This window comes from Bubalus bubalis, chromosome 2 (genome assembly GCF_019923935.1).
Source record: "Bubalus bubalis isolate 160015118507 breed Murrah chromosome 2, NDDB_SH_1, whole genome shotgun sequence".
Lineage (NCBI taxonomy): Eukaryota > Metazoa > Chordata > Mammalia > Artiodactyla > Bovidae > Bubalus > Bubalus bubalis.
This window is the reverse complement of record NC_059158.1, coordinates 2042307-2058394: the sequence shown is the minus strand read 5'-3', so window position 1 is coordinate 2058394 and position 16088 is coordinate 2042307.

The following is a 16088-nucleotide window of genomic DNA, read 5'->3' as shown; positions in this document are numbered from 1 at the left end:
TTTCTCCAAAATACACAAAGAGCTCTCGGAGATGAAAGCAAGAAAGACCACAAGACCAACAGAAAAACAGGCCGAGGTCACAGGCGGGTCACAGAACAAGAAATACACATGGTTCAAAACACGTGCAAGCCTGACAGTCAGAGACCCCTGCGGTAACAGTGCAGCAGGATCCAGGCTCTCATTGGCCAGCTGGGAGGACGGTGGGCGTCTGACTGAACTCTCTGGCATTGGGGGGCCGGGGTGCCCAGGCTGTTGTCCTTTCTTGGTGGATGTGCCTGCTTGCCTGTGAGGGGTATGGCCAGCAAGACGTCCAATGGCCTTTCCCTGACTCCGTGATCTGCTCCCGGGGCTACCCCTGACGCAGGGGCACTGACCTCTGACCAGGTGGCTCCCCGCAGGATCGTCTGTGATTCTAAAACATGTGCAAACCAGCAAGTGGCTGAACCCAAGGGCCAGGCTAGGCCACCTGATGACTTACCAGGGCCTTTCTCTGCGAGGGGGAAGAGGACGCTCCCTTGGAGCTAAAAGCCAAATATTCCCTGGGCACTTGGCTAGGGGAAAACAGAGTAAGTGCAAAAAGCATGGTGCATTTGGTGTGCCAACTCTGGGGTAAGAAGGTAGGAAATAAGAACATGCATGTCTTTCGTCTTGAGTTTGCACAGAGAAGGGAGACCGAAGGCACGAGGAAGTTGGGATGGACACAGGTGCAGGGTGAGGCCCAGGCCGGGTAGGAAGGAGGTGTCTCAGCACCGGCCTTCCCTACTGCTTCAGTCCATGAACGGGGTGCTTATGCCCAAGGATGGAGAATAAAGGTGACGAGGATGAAGGGGAGATGGAGAAATCGACCACGCTGCAGAGTTTGAGAGCACGGTGACTTCTCCTTGAGGGTGGCAGGGTCGCAGCCTCCAAGGCCAGTGGTGAAGAGCATGGGACTCAGGATAAAAGGGACCTCGGCTTGGATCTTGGTGTTTCTGCCTTCCTGCTGGACGCTGACCTGACCTCCCTGAGCTCAGTGTGCATGGCTGGGCAACGGGTCTCTCAGCCCTGATGTGACCGAGTTCTGAGCATGCATTATGTCATCAACGTCCTTGCAAAGTGCTGGCTCATAGGAAATACAAGACACTATTTTTTCTATAGCTTTTAGCAGATGTGTCAAGAGGTTAGAATTTAATTGCCCATGTAAACTCTTTTTACCAAAAATTCTCCCTCGAAAATGAAATTATCGTCTTCCAAATATACACTGAGACTTCTATTTTGAGAAGCGTGGCTGGGGGCTCTTTCCTCACTGTGGCTCCAACATTTAACAAGTGCACCCAGCATGGAAACATATACATGACCATGTGTAAAACAGACAGCTGGTGGGAAGTTGCAGTATGACACTGGGAGCTCAGACAGTGTGGGCGCCCGTGGTGGCTCAGCTGGTAAAGAATCCACCTGCAATGCAGGAGACCCCAGGTTGATTCCTGGGTCGGGAAAATCCACTGGAGAAGGGATAGGCTACCCACTCCAGTATTCTTGGGCTTCCCTTGTGGCTCAGCTGGTAAAAGAATCCTCCCTCAATGTGGGAGACCTGGGTTCGATCCCTGGGTTGGGAAGATCCCCTGGAGAAGGGAAAGGCTACCCACTCCAGTATTCTGGCCTGGAGAATTCCATGGACTCTATAGTCCATGGGGTCGCAAAGCTTCAGACACAACTGAACGACTTTCACTTCACTTTCACGGTTGATTCACATTGTTGCATGGCAGGAATCAACCCAACATTGTAAAGGAATTATCCTCGAATTGAAAATAAAATAATTATTAAAAAAAAAAACACCAAAAAAAAAAACCCACAAGCATGTCCTGGAGGCAGGAGGGGGCATACGGTGCCGGGCTCCCCTCCCCGCTCCCGCCCCCCAGGGTCCCCTCTTCACTTCATCCTCTCCTGTTTCTCCTGTCCTTTCCTCCCTCACGTCTGCCTCCCTTCCCCCAGGCCTCTGCGCCCACAGATAACCCGGCTCACGAGGCCTTCTGGTTGCCTGAGAGGTAGATGTGATTATCTCCGTTTCGCTAATGAGAACTTTTAAGTAACTTCCCTAAGGCTTCCCCAGTGGCTTAGATGGTAAGGAATCCGCCTGCAATGAGGGAGGACCTGGGTTTGATCCCTGGGTCAGGAAGATCCCCTGGAGAAGGGAATGACAACCCGCTCCAGTGTTCTTGCCTGGAGAATCCCATGGACGGAGGAGCCTGGCGGGCTGCAGTCCATGGGGTCACAGAGTCGGATGCGACTGAGGAATAACACTGAGACCCAGTAACTCTGACTTGAAGCCACTGAGGAGTCGTGCCTGACCACAGGGCTTACCGCCTTCTTCGTGAGGCTCGAGGGCCTCCCTGGGGACTTACCCGCCGACAGGGAGGAAAAAAGGAAGAACAGACGGCCGGCCAGGTCTTCCCAGGGGACCTCTGTGCGCCTCCAGCAAATCAGGACTCCAGACTGTCTGCTTTTTATTTTCTCTTTCTCTTCCTTAGGGAGAAGGTGAGTCCCCCGGGTAGATATGAATAAAAATCCAAGCTCCCTGAGGCCAGAGAACAGCATTTGAAGATCCTTTGGTTCCTCGGTGGAACCCAGTAAAGATGAGTGATGTGTAGAATGCATCCTGAAGGGACCGTGAGGGACTTCCTTCTCCTCGCGTGGTTCCAAGGTTGTATTTCAACTGCCCCGGGCACATGCCCACAGCCTCAGAGGCAGAAGGTACCCTGCTGGCCCCTTTGCTTTTGAAAAACAGATTTCTTTCTCTCTCTTTTAAAAATACTTCAAATATAGTTGATTTACAGTGTTGTGCCAATCTCTGCTGTGCAGCAAAGTGACTCAGTGATACATACATGCGTTCTTTTTTCATGTTCTTTTCCGTTATGGTTTATCACAGGATGTTGAGTTTCAATGTAACACAGGTGGACCTAGAGGTGTATCCATTCTATATGTAACAGTCTGCATCTGTCAACCCCAAATTCCCTGGCTCTCTCGATCTGCACCGCCCTCCCCCGGCATCTAGAGTCTGTTCTCTATGCCGATGGGTCTGTTTCAAAGACGGATTTCTTTTGAGGGTGACCTTGGCTTCCTTCATAGAAATCAAGGGGTAAGAAAGTCAACTGGGCCCTGTAGGTTTTCCCTTCAGACTGGGCATCCTTCTAGAGGACCCCAGCTCATCTGCCCACTGTGCATCCTTCTAGCGGACCCCAGCTCATCTGCCCACTGGGCATCCTTCTAGCGGACCCCAGCTCATCTGCGCATTTCCTTCCCAGTTTGACAGTGCGAAGGTGAATGAAGCGTTCCTGTTTCTGCGGTGATGCTGGTCCTCAGTGAAGAGAACTGTTCATGGCTGGAACAGAAATCTGCAGAGCAGAGGTAAATATTTCCCTGACAGAGACAGTCTTCAGTGGGATTCTCTTTCTGCAATGATGTTTTCTAGTTTAATGTCCTGGTTTTGCAACATAGTGATTAATACATTAAACCAATTAAGCTCTGAGTAACTGCTCACACTTGTTTGCATATGTTTTTTAGAAGCAAACACACAGAATTAGTCTGTAATTTATTTGTCTGAAATCTGAGTCACTAAGTTCCCTCAGGGTATCTTTGAACTTGTTCTATCTCCATTGAGTACTTTTTTTTCTCTTCCAAACATGTGGTTTCTTGAGACATTGAAAACAAATTCATGGTTACCAAAGGGGAAAGAGGGGAGGGATAAATTAGAAGTTAGGGATTAACAGATATACACTGCTGTTGCTGCTGCTAAGTCGCTTCAGTCGTGTCTGACTCTTGGCGACCCCGTGGACTGCAGCCTACCAGGCTCCTCCATCCATGGGATTTTCCAGGCAAGAGTACTGGAGTGGGGTGCCATTGCCTCCTAGATAAACACTACTATGTATAAAATAAACAACCGTCCTACCGTGTGGTACAGGGAACTACATTCAATATCTCGTAATAATCTATCAAGGAGAAGAACCTGTGTGTGTGAGTCACTTAGTCATGTCTGACTCTTTGCAAGCCCACCAGGCTGCTCTGTCCATGGAATTGTCCAGGCAAGAAAACTGGAGTGGTTGCCATTTCCTTCTCCAGGGGTTCTTCCGAACCCAGGGATTAAATCTGGGTCTCCTGCATTGCAGGCAGATCCTTTACTCTCTGAGCCACCAGGGAAGCCCATATATACATACATATTTGCATATATATGTGTGTATAACGGAATCACTTTGTTGTATACCTGAAACATTGTAAATTAAATATATTTCAATAAAAAATAAATACATAAATAATTAAAAGATTAAAAAAAAAAAAAAAAAACCCATGTGATTTGTTTAGAATCAGGCTCCCCAGCCCAGAACCCAGCCTGTTCTATGTTCTCTGTTTCAGAATTTGATCACATTACTTCAGAAATACTCAAACCGTGCGCTCTGTGCCTCTCCGGCTCTGAATCCGTGTGCAACAGTGGATATTGCTACCATGGCTGTTTATCGCATAAATTGGAAACAACCACCCTCCCTAGATACTGTCAATATTGGAGGGTTAGAGCAAGGAGAGAAGCATCGTTGGTGTCTCAGATGGTAAAGAATCTGCCTGCAATGCAGGAGACCCAGGTTCAATTCCTGGGTCAGTAAGATCCCCTGGAGAAGGAAATGGCAACCCACCCCAGTATTCTTGCCTGGAGAATCCCATGGACAGAGGAGCCCGGAGGGCTACAGTCCAGGGGGTCGCAGCGAGTCAGACACGACGGAGTGACTTTTATCTGTCTATCTAGAGCAAGGCGACAGCAGAGAGTGCTCACACACACCTTTCACCTCTCTTAAGCTCTAAGGCACTTATAGCGCCGCATGACGTTTTACCAACAACTCAAAAGAAATTCTCCTCCTAAACATTTTACATAGCTTTTAGCCTTTAGCTGAAAGATTTTCAGAGATCTATACAATTATTAGAACCCAGGTACAAGACTACAATTTTTTCAGGCCAATGACCCTTCTAGAATATTCGCGAAGCTCTGTGGTATGTGGTCAAGAAGACCACAGAGCCCAAGCTGCAAGCCGGCGACGTAGACCCAGGGACAGGGGCGGCTGACCTCCCTGGGCCTCGGCTTCCGCAGGCGCCACTCGGGGAAGCACCTGGTCGGCCCTCAGGAACTGTGTGTTTGCTTTCAGATGATGTCACGCCTGTGGAAGCCCTTTGTGGGCAGTGTGCGAGGCAGCCCTCCCACAGCGCCTCCTGCACGGCCCTTGCCTGGTCTCCACGGAGAAGTCTGCGAAGGGACCCGTGGTGGGGCGGGAAGGAAACGAGAGCGCCCGGGAGGCTCACTCCCCAGCTTTCGTCCCGTTTCTCCTCTGGGGGCATTTTGCAGGGGGTGCTGTGTGTCTGAGGGGACCCCGGCCGGCGCTGTCCCAGTCACCTTCCAGCGTGACTTCCATGCCTGCAGAGGCTGGAAGCCTCCGAACCCCCACTTCCCAGGCGCCTGGGGCTCGCTCCCAGTGGAGATGCTGCGTATTGATCGCGTTCAAGCTGCTGCCGGCTGGGAGCTGCTGTGTCCATCCTGATGCAGGGACCCAGGGACGTGCCTGAGTCGCCCGGCCTGGGCCTCCTGCCCGCCTCTGCCACCCCACCCCTCCTCCGTCACCCCCTCCCACTGCTGCCGGGGAAGCTTCCCATGAGCTGCCAGGCCTCCGGCTGGGGGATCAGCCCCGGATCCCGGGAGGGCAGCCCCTTCGTCAGGCCCAGGGCATTGCCCTGGTCTGGTGAGGAGAGAGGACCGAACAGCAGTTTGGAACAAGTGAACTTGCATAAAGCCCCTGCATCCACCACCAGACACGGTCATTAGTTCTAAAGTCACAGTCCCGCTGAATATTCTGTCACCGGAAGACTAAACGGTAAAGTCAGTCTGCGTGTGAGTTAACAGTGGAAAGAGAAGGGAAACGCTCCCGTCCGCACGCACGTCTGCACGCACGCACGCACAGAGACACAGGGAGGACGCACTCACATCCGAGCAGGGGGGACGCAGGCCAGGTTCTCGGCCTCCTGTGAGTGGCCGGGCGGGGACTTCCTTCCGCCCAGCGCCCACTCCAGGCTCCCGAGCCCCCAGTCAGAACGTCCACCGTCATTTGGGTCCCGAAGTGGTGAAACTACCCAAACCTTTATGTGCACAGTGGCCTGAGCCCTGAATCATCCGGCCTTTTCCTGTTTTTCTGGTTGCTGTAGTTTTCCATCGACCTTCCTATCAGGCAGGGAATACGCCGAGTTACCCTAGGAGCCCCCCGGGTTCCAGACGCAGTCTTTGCTGCCCGATTCACACTCTCCCCTGGGTTACCAGGGTTCGTCACTCCAGCCAGTGGCCTGACCCCTTTTTCTGCCCAGTGGTTCCGAGGCGTCAAGAGCCCAAGAGAGCCAGGTGGCAGGGTCATCTTCCAACTCCATGAGGCCATTGTTTTGCCTGGGGTGGGGAAGGTTGTCCCTGCTAAGATGTCCGGACCGGTGAGTTCAGAGCTGCTAGTTCAGAGCTGCTGGGAGCGAGCAGCAGCTCTGCGAGGGGTTGCTGCTGCTGATAGAGTGGGCCCTGCCCGCTGCCACCCCTGGCCTCCCAGATCCGAGGTCCTGGCACAGGAAGGGAGGGAGGAGGCAGGGAGGAGGGGCGATGCAGAGAGGGTGGGAAGGAGGAAAGAAGGAAGGAAGGAAACAGAAACGAAGGAGAGAGAAGAGGAAAAGGAGACACAAGCCCCTGGCACTGGAGCCCGCTGGGTTTCGCCACCTCGTGCAGAGCCCCTTCCCTCCCACAGACACAGCCTCCATCCAGGAAGCCTTTTCCAGCAGAGATCTATTGCTCTCGGGCTCGCTTTATGTAGAAGCAAGTAATTTAGGAGCACCATAAAAGCTTATTGATTACCAGTGGTCGGCCCTGTGGTAGGTACTTGGCAAGAGGGAAAAGGAAAGATAGAAATAAGCCCCGAGCTTCCTTCTGCAGAAATAGACCAAACATCAGCATGGCATCCTCCCAGCCCAGACCATTTCTTGAGCTCATTAAAATTCAACAGCAGTGACCGCATGTGTCCTGGAGGAGTCGTCCCAGCCTCCCCCAGACCTCTCGTATGCCTCTCCACCTCCAGCAAAGGCCTCCGTGGGACGAGGGGACAGGAAGGCAGTGGTTCTCAGGCCTGGGCACCAGGACCCGCTGGAGGGCCTGTGGGGTCCACCCAGAAGGTCTGGGCCAGCTCCCCGCAGGGCCAGGGGCTGCTCTCTGAGAACCAGTAGTTTTGAGGTGGTAAAGCAGAGAGGTGAAGAACATGGACTCTGAAAGTCAGACTGCCTGGGTCTAAATCCTGCTCCACCTTCACTGTGGGACCCTGGATGACCACTTACGGGTGCCTCGGTTTTCCCATCTCTAGAATGGGCATCATGGCAGTAGGTGCTTCACAGGGTTATCAAAGGGTTAACAAAACAAAGCACTGAGCCCAGCACTTGTCTCGGGCCAAGTGGGAGCCAATGCAAGCTGCTAGTTAGACGCTGTCTGTCTGGTGACCCAAGTCACGCCCTAGTGTCCTGTCCGGGAGCCGCTCCCCCCGCTGCCGAGACCCCTGCTCACAACTCGGCCTCAGTTTCCTCCCCGTGAGATAGGAGGACTGGCTAGTTGATGCTTAAGGTTCCTTCTCATAGAAGGACGAGGCGACCTCTGCAACTCGCAGGAAGCCCTCTGAGTCTCTGCGGGCTGTGACCACGCCCGGCACGTCTTCTGTTTTAACTTTCCAGTGTAGCAAGCATGTGAGCCCCAGCAGCTTGCTGAGTCAGAGCTGACGGTGTGACCTTGCCCTCCTCCCCACTCCGTCAGGGCTGGGCCGGGGGCTGCCCCCCCACTCACCTGGTCCTTGGGGCGGCCCTGGAGGGCCGTGACCTTGTCCCAATTTCCAGGCGAGGGAACCAAGCGCAGGAAGGTGACGAAACCTGCCCAAGGTGGGCGATGCAGTGGGACCTGAGCCCCACGCAGAGGTCACTGTGAGGCGCTGGGGGCCGAGGTCGGGGCACCAACAGACAGACCCAGGCCAGAAACCCCCAGCCAGAGGGGGTCCGAGGAGGCAGAGGGGCTTCTCCAAGTGAAGGGGCTGCCAAGCCGGGTCCCAGTCTGCCCAACATGAGCCCCAGGATTGCCCACCTCTGCTAGGACAGGCAGCCTGTCTCTGCCCAAAGCTGCCCAGGAGGGCGGGGCGGCCCACTGCCCCTCTGAGCTCCTCCACCCGGCCCTGGGCCCTTGGGAGAGCCTGCTCACCTGCAGAGGCCCAGCCTGCACTGCTGCGGGGCCCCTGGGACTCCTGCCCACCCTGCAGTGACCGCAACTCCAGGCCAACAGGTTTCTACCACGGCCTCTGGGGCATGGAAGCAACCTTTCACACCACGACCTGACCCCCTGTCGTGGGCTGAACTGTGTCCCCCGACCCGAAGATTCCCATGTTGAAGCGCCAACCCAGGAGGTTAAATGAGGTCACTGGGGTAGGACCTAGTCCAACATGATAGGTATCTTTACTTTTTTATTTTTCAATTTATGAAAATATAATAATACCCGTATAAGAGACTTGGAAAATACAGAACAAAGTTACATATAGTTCCACTATATATTATAATTATTCTTTTAAGTAGATAAATTAAGAGTCTTAGTTGGAGTTTCAATATCAAATTCTTAAAAATAGAACAAATAGAAAAGTAGAAGGACACAGTAGACCTGAAAAGCACCATGAACCAATTCAACATAAACAGTTAGTTGCTCACTCGTGTCCAACTCTTCTTGACCCTATGGGCTATAGCCCGCCAGACTCCTCTGTCCATGAGATTTTTCAGGTAAGAATACCGGAGTGGGTTGTCATTTCCTCCTCCAGGGGATCTTCCCGACCCAGGGATCAAATCTGTGTCTTCTGCATTGACAGGCAGGTTCTTTATTCAGTGCCCCGGCTCACCACTGAAAAATGCCTTTAAGAACCCTTGCTGCCATGGGAGGTTGGCCTGACTGCTGCTCACTGGACACCAGCCCCCAGCGTCACGGTAAGATGACTCAGAGCAAGAGCAAGACCATTTTATAATTTCATCTGTGCAGACAAAAACAAGGTCACTGTAACACCCACAAAAAACTTTTTTTTTGCTAAAATGAGTAACTGCTACTTTGCCAATTACAACTTTATCTTCGGTCTCTCCTTATTTATTGAGATGCCTGGTCGGGGAAGTGCCCCCATCTTCTGACAGCATCCAATTTCCCATCTAGACCCATGCCAGCTTCCTTAGGCCCTCCCCCAAGTCATCCAACCAAAGCCTGCATCTATAACAGGTGCTTCCCATGCCCCCTCCCCAGATACCCACAGTTCCCATGGTAATATGCTCCCTCCAGGCAGTGGGTCACGACTCCACCTGTCCAAGCACAGATGTGGCTGGGGGTCTCCAGCCACAACCCCTGGACAATGCTGTCCCCAGCTGCTGTTTGATGGAGCAGACTACAAACTGGATGTGAGAGCTGGATCATAAAGAAGGCTGAGCACCAAAAAACCGATGCTTTAGAACTGTGGTGCTGAGGAGAATCTTGAGAGTCCCCTGGACTGCAAGGAAGTCCAACCAGTCAATCCTAAAGGAAATCAACCCTGAATTCATTGGAAGGACTGATGCTGATGTTGAAGCTCCAATACTTTGGCCACCTGATGCGAAGAACCAACTTGTTGGAAAAGACCCTGATGCTGGGAAAGATTGAAGGCAGGAGAAGGGGACGACAGAGGATGAGATGGTTGGATGGCATTACCAGCTTGATGGACATGAGTTTGAGCAAGCTCCAGGAGATGGCGAAAGACAGGGAAGTCTGGCGTGCTGCAGTCCACGGGGTCACAGACTTAGACTTATTCCTTAGCTCCTGAATGACAGTGCCGACTGCCAGATCTGGGGGAGGGATGCCGAGAGGAGGATGAGGTGGGTGTTGAAGACTGAGAAGAGGCTTGGCAGTTTCCAAAGGGGAGAGGGGTTCACAGGTTCCAGTTGGCTGCCTCTGTGGGGGCAACGCAAGCCTCTCCTCCACCCCCAACAGAACCTTTAGTAACGACCGTGTCATTCACTGAGCTGTCCAAGTTGGGTTTGGGTCTGGGTTTGGGGCTGAGTGGGTCGGATCTCTAACTGGCTGAAGAGACTGGGCTGTGAGCAGACCCTCAGGAGAGGCGGGCTACCCCGCGGGACTCGCTGACCATCCTCGGGGGTTCCCTGAGTCCCGGGAGCTCAAGGCAGCGGTTCCGCACCCACCCAGCCGTTAAAACTCCCCAGGGTGCTCGAGAAAGGTCCTCAGGGCCCAGGTGAGTGTCACCACTTCCGCCTTCGGGAACCCTTCCCTGGGGTCCTGGAACCACATTCCAACAGGTGCGCTTGTGTAAAAAGTGGCTCGACTGTGAGAATCTCAACCATCAGTTTCGATGGTGGGAAAGTATTTGTGAACAGACACGTCTTTCGTTCTCTAAATAACAACAGAATGAGGTCACCTGGGGGCTCTGTAAGATCTTACCAGGAAGTGTGTGCGTGGGGCCATGGGCCGGGACATTCCTTACCGAGGACAGGGGACTGCTCCAGGGGAACCCCGTCCCACCCCGGTGACCCCTGGAGCCCTCAGGGGGCTCGTCATCAGGGCTTCTGCTGAACAAGGGCATCTAGAGCCGTCCTTCCGCCCCAGTCCTCTGCGTCCACACCCAGCAGGACATTCCCAAGAGCAGGTGCTTGAGAACCCTTGGGTCCATCCAGGAGGGAAGCAATCTGCTGGCTCCCGTGTGACCCCGAGGGCAAGACGCCTGGGAGCCTGCAAAACCAGAGACCGGCCTTCCTGTGATTCTACAAAGAGAGCTGTTTTTAAATCATAAAGAACTGGAAAAAGCCATCAGTTCAGTTCAGTTGCTCAGTCATGTCTAACTCTTTGTGATCCCATGAATCGCAGCACTCCAGGCCTCCCTGTCCATCACCAACTCCAGGAGTTCACCCAAACCCACGTCCATCGAGTCAGTGATGCCATCCAACCATCTCATCCTCTGTCGTCCCCTTCTCCTCCTGCCCACAATCCTTCCCAGCATCAGGGTCTTTCCCAATGAGTCAACTCTTCGCATGAGGTGGCCAAAGTATTGGAGTTTCAGCTTCAGTATCAGTCCTCCAGTGAACACCCAGGACTGATCTCCTTCAGAATGGACTGGTTGGATCTCCTTGCAGTCCAAGGGACTCTCAAGAATCTTCTCCAACACCGCAGTTCAAAAGCATCAATTCTTCGGCGCTCAGCTTTCTTCACCGTCCAACTCTCACATCCATATATGACTACTGGAAAAACCATAGCCTTGACTAGATGGACCTTTGTTGGCAAAGTAATGTCTCTGCTTTTCAATATGCTCCGGGAGTTGGTGATGGACAGGGAGGCCTGTCGTGCTGCGATTCATGGGGTCGCAAAGAGTCAGACACGACTGAGCGACTGATCTGATCTGATCTGATCAGATCTAGCTTGGTCATAACTTTCCTTCCAAGGAGTAAGCGTCTTTTAATTTCATGGCTGCAATCACCATCTGCAGTGATTTTGGAGCCCCCAAAAATAAAGTCTGACACTGTTTCCACTGTTTCCCCATCTATTTCCCATGAAGTGGTGGGACCGGAAGCCATGATCTTCGTTTTCTGAATGTTGAGCTTTAAGCCAACTTTTTCACTCTCCTCTTTCACTTTCATCAAGAGGCTCTTTAGCTCCTCTTCACTTTCTGCCAGAAGGGTGGTGTCATCTGCATATCTGAGATTATTGATATTTCTCCCGGCAATCTTGATTCCGGCTTGTGCTTCTTCCAGTCCAGCGTTTCTCATGATGTACTCTGCATATAAGTTAATTAAGCAGGGTGACAATATACAGCCTTGACGTACTCCTTTTCCTATTTGGAACCAGTCTGTTGTTCCATGTCCAGTTCTAACTGTTGCTTCCCGACCTGCATATAGGTTTCTCAAGAGGCAGGTCATGTGCCCCCATTAAAGAGGTTCTCGTTCCTCTGCTCAGGTATAACAGGTGAACCCCGGGTCCTCGGCACCTTGCTATCCGGAAAGCATGTCACACACCTTGATTGTCCCTGTCTGCGGTCCCCTCCCCCCACGCGAGCCCCTCCCCCACGCCAGCCCCTCCCCCACGCCAGCCCCTCCCCCAACACGAGCCCTTGCCTGCGCATCAGGGCCGGTCGGGGTCTAGACCAGGCCCTGCACACGGCGACATCACCGGTATGAGACATGGCATCAGCCCTGGGAGGGCTGGGAGCCTGGTCTGAAGGACTCACTCTCCCCCAGCACTTGGCACAGAGGGGCTCAAGCGCGGGTGATGTAAGAGCTTCAGAGCGGTGAGGATGGGCAAGTGAGGTTCCCCCCACCAAGGGACACGCCTGTGCCTTTTCAGACTTCCATCCCCCCAGACGGATGCAGCTTTAGTAGGAGGGGATGGGGACGGTGAGGGGGCCGTGGCAGGCCGGGGCATCTTTGACCTTGACCTTTCCTCCGTCCTGGAGACAGGCCGCCCCTGGCAACCCCTGCACCGCTGAGGTCTGAGAGCAGGATCCAAGCTGCCCTCATGCGGAGGCCGCTTCTTGGAGGTGGCAGACCTCTCTGCGCAGCACCCCTCTGTCTCACACCCTTCGGCTCCTTCCCACGCGGTTGCCAGGGGCCCCCAGCCCTGCCCTCAGGTGACCCGGGAGCTGCCTCCTCCCAAACACGGAGGCCTCGATCCTTTCTGCCTCTGGCAGATACCGCGGGCAGGACTGCACATCCTAAATAGCTTTAAAATAGCACAGCTGACATTTTGGAGACTGATTAGCAACCTGATGTTTGCTCGGCTCAGCTGCCTGAGTTGAAATCTATTCGTATCAATCGATTGGTGGCGGTGGAGCACCTGCTGGGAGCCGAAGGCAAAAACGGCGCAAAGTGGGCCTCGAGGGGATGCACTTCCTGCCTGCAGGGAGTCTCCGGGGATGCTGAGCGTGGCCACTGGGCTTCCAGGTGTGAGGGGTGCTGAAGGTGCAGCGGCGGGAGGCAGCTGTGGGCGGAGGCGGAGGGGGCACGGAGCGTGGGGTGACTGCGCGAGCAGAAGCTGCAGCAGCTGAGGGCCCAGGCAGGGGGCTGTGTGCAGGGACCACCGACAGACAGGGTCAAACAGTGGGCGGCTGCCGAGGGAGGCAGGTGATTCAGAGCTCAGCCTGTCGCAGCAGAACAGAACCCAGAGCAGAGGCTGTAGCAAAGCCGACAGAGAGGAGCTGGGGCACATGAGGTGTGGGCTGGCCTGGGGTCGCAGGATGTGGTCGGGAGAGGAAGGACAATCCCGGGGAAGATGGGCAGGAGGTGGGGACAGGCGGGAAGCAGATGGTGAAGAGCGGGCCTTTCAGGCCCCAGGAGGTGAGAAATATAAAAGGTTCAGGGCATGGGATTCACTGGAGAGCTTTCTTCTTTCTTTTCTCTTTTCTTAAAAAAATATTTTTATTATTAAAAAAAAAAAAACACTGTGAAATGTACACCACGACGTTCACCATTTTAACCATTTACGGGTCCCGTGCAGACCATCACATTCACAGGCGCCTCCACAGGGAGGTATGATGGTCCCCAGCAACCATCTCCCAAAGTGAGGCTCCGTCCCCGTTAAACCCTGACTCCGCCTTCCCGACCCTCGGCCCCGGGGGCCCCATGCTGCTTCCTGCTTCTGTGAACCGGATGGCTCGGGGAACCTCGCCTACGTGGACGTGTGAAGCATTTGTCCTTCTGTATCTGGCTTATTTCACCAGGCATCACGTCCTCAAGGTTCATCCACCATGTGGCCTGTGTCAGAATTTCCTTCCTCTTGTTGGGTAGACCATACTTCATTGTATATATGGACCACATCTGTTTATCCACCATCCATCAATGGCCACTTGGGTTGCTTCCACCTCTCAGCCACTGTGAAGGATGTGGCTGTGAGCACAGGTGTGCAAATCGTTGTTCCAGGCCCTGCTTTTTAATTTCTCTCGCTCTTCTCTCATTTTACACTAAGCAAATCGAGCTGCTCCTTCAAACTTGGGTTAGACATCGCCTGAGCTAAATATTCAAGTTCATCACACACAAGTTCCACCTTCTACTCAACCCTAGAACATAGTCAAGTTATTGTTTAACCAGGATTGCTTTCCTCCAGTTTCCAGTAACACACGCCTCATTTCCACATGAGCACCCACATTTGCACCACCTTCCCGAACACACGAAGCTTGTTCCCCCGCTCCACCCGGGCAGCGTGGCCCCCAGCCCGCCGTGTGGGCGGCTGCGATTCCTGGCATGAGCACGGGTCTCAGTCCCCCCACCCTGCCCCCATCCTGGCCCTGCCTCCCGGGGAAGCTGTCCCACCACGATGGTCTCAGCACTGTCGTGGGGGCTGGGGAGGGGCTCACAGGACCTTTCCGCAGGCTCCTCCCAAGGGTTAAACCAGCCGCCAGTGTGCAGGCCTCTCGGTGTCCTCACACCTAAGGATTTCCTGGCCGTAGCACTGACCTGTCGCCTGCTTGTAAGTGTGGGAGGCTGACGTTCTTTTTCTGGGGTGGCAGGCACTTTTAGAACAGAGACGTGTGCTCAGTCACTTCGGTCGTGTCTGACTCTTTGAAACCCCATGGACTGCAACCCACCAGGTTCCTCTGTCCACAGGATTCTCCAGGCAAGAATACTGGGGTGGGTTGCCATTTTCTCCTCCAGGGGATCTTCCCGACACAGAGAGCGAACCCCCATCCCCTGTGTCTCTTGCATCGCGGGTGGATTCGTTACCCGCTGAGCCACCACCAATGATGGCACATATTGGGCTCCAAAGGAGTCTCAGCTGCATCTGCTCTCGGGCTGAGAGGGTGATGGTGTCTACCAAGGGCAGGGGGTCAGGCCAGGCTGAACCCAGACCCCGGGGGTTCCAGAGACGGGTTCCAGGCTCTTGTTTTTCAGTTTTCTAAGCTCCGAGTAACGCGACCTCCCCCTCCAGTGTGGGAATCTGTTATCCAAAGACATGGAGCCAAGATGTCAGGAGGTGGTAAGGACCGTTTAATGATGAAACCAAACCCCACCACACCATCAATTCTCAGCATCCGCAGAAACGAGCAGGGACACCTCAGCAGGTGAGTGTTTGATGAGTGAATTCCTGCCCGCACGCACGAAGCACGCAGACCTCAGGCCTCCAGTGTCGTGCCCCGAATTACAAAGCAAACAGCACAGGAGACGGCCACAGCTCAGCCAAGACAAAGGCCACAATAATTAAACCGGTGACCAGCAGGCTGCCTGTGTCCCCCGAGTCTCCCACGCTGTGCTCTCATGGCCTGCCTTCTTCGGCACTGAGTCCTCCCCGCGTCGCAGTGACATTAATTCTGTTTCCCTCCCTGGAGAGTGAAGTCCTCGGGGTCCAGGCGCCCTGTTCAGTCTGTGCCGCCAGAGCGTGGCGTGTCCTCTGCAGACCTTGGAGATGCGTGTGGTCGAGCCCCCGGGCGGGAGGTGCCAGCCGTGCCATCCTGCTCTTGTTCCTTCCTCCCGCATCTCATCACCTGCGGGGACCAAAGCAGGCCCCCTTGATTTATTTTGGTCTCTGTGTCTGCAAACGCATACATTAGCTGGCTTGTGAGAAAGAGGTTGCTCTTCCACGGGCTGGAATTAGATGCTGTATTCGGCGTTTGCACAGCGACTTGGAGGATTAGAAAAACGCCTTGTCCCAAACAGGAACCGTGATGCTTCCCATTTTTTTGTGTGTAAAACATGAAGTAAACATAATTCACAGCCATTTTCAATGTCCTGGTGCATTCCAGAGACCCATTTCAGATAAATGACTCTCCAATGCCCTATGAGTCTAGTTTGATGGGCTATAACATGTCCAGATTGTTTTAAACCCAGGCCCTGCTTTGATATTTGTTTCTTGTGGTCACCATGGATGGAAAACAAAGACACCAGGAGCAGAAGCGGGGGATGAGGGAGAAGCGGGAAGGGAGGGTGCCTCTTTAAAAAATTCACAAGGCAGATACGCTGACGTCTGTAACATTGAGGTGGTACCGGCTTATATTATTGCCTGCACTTTTCTGAAGGTTTAAAACATT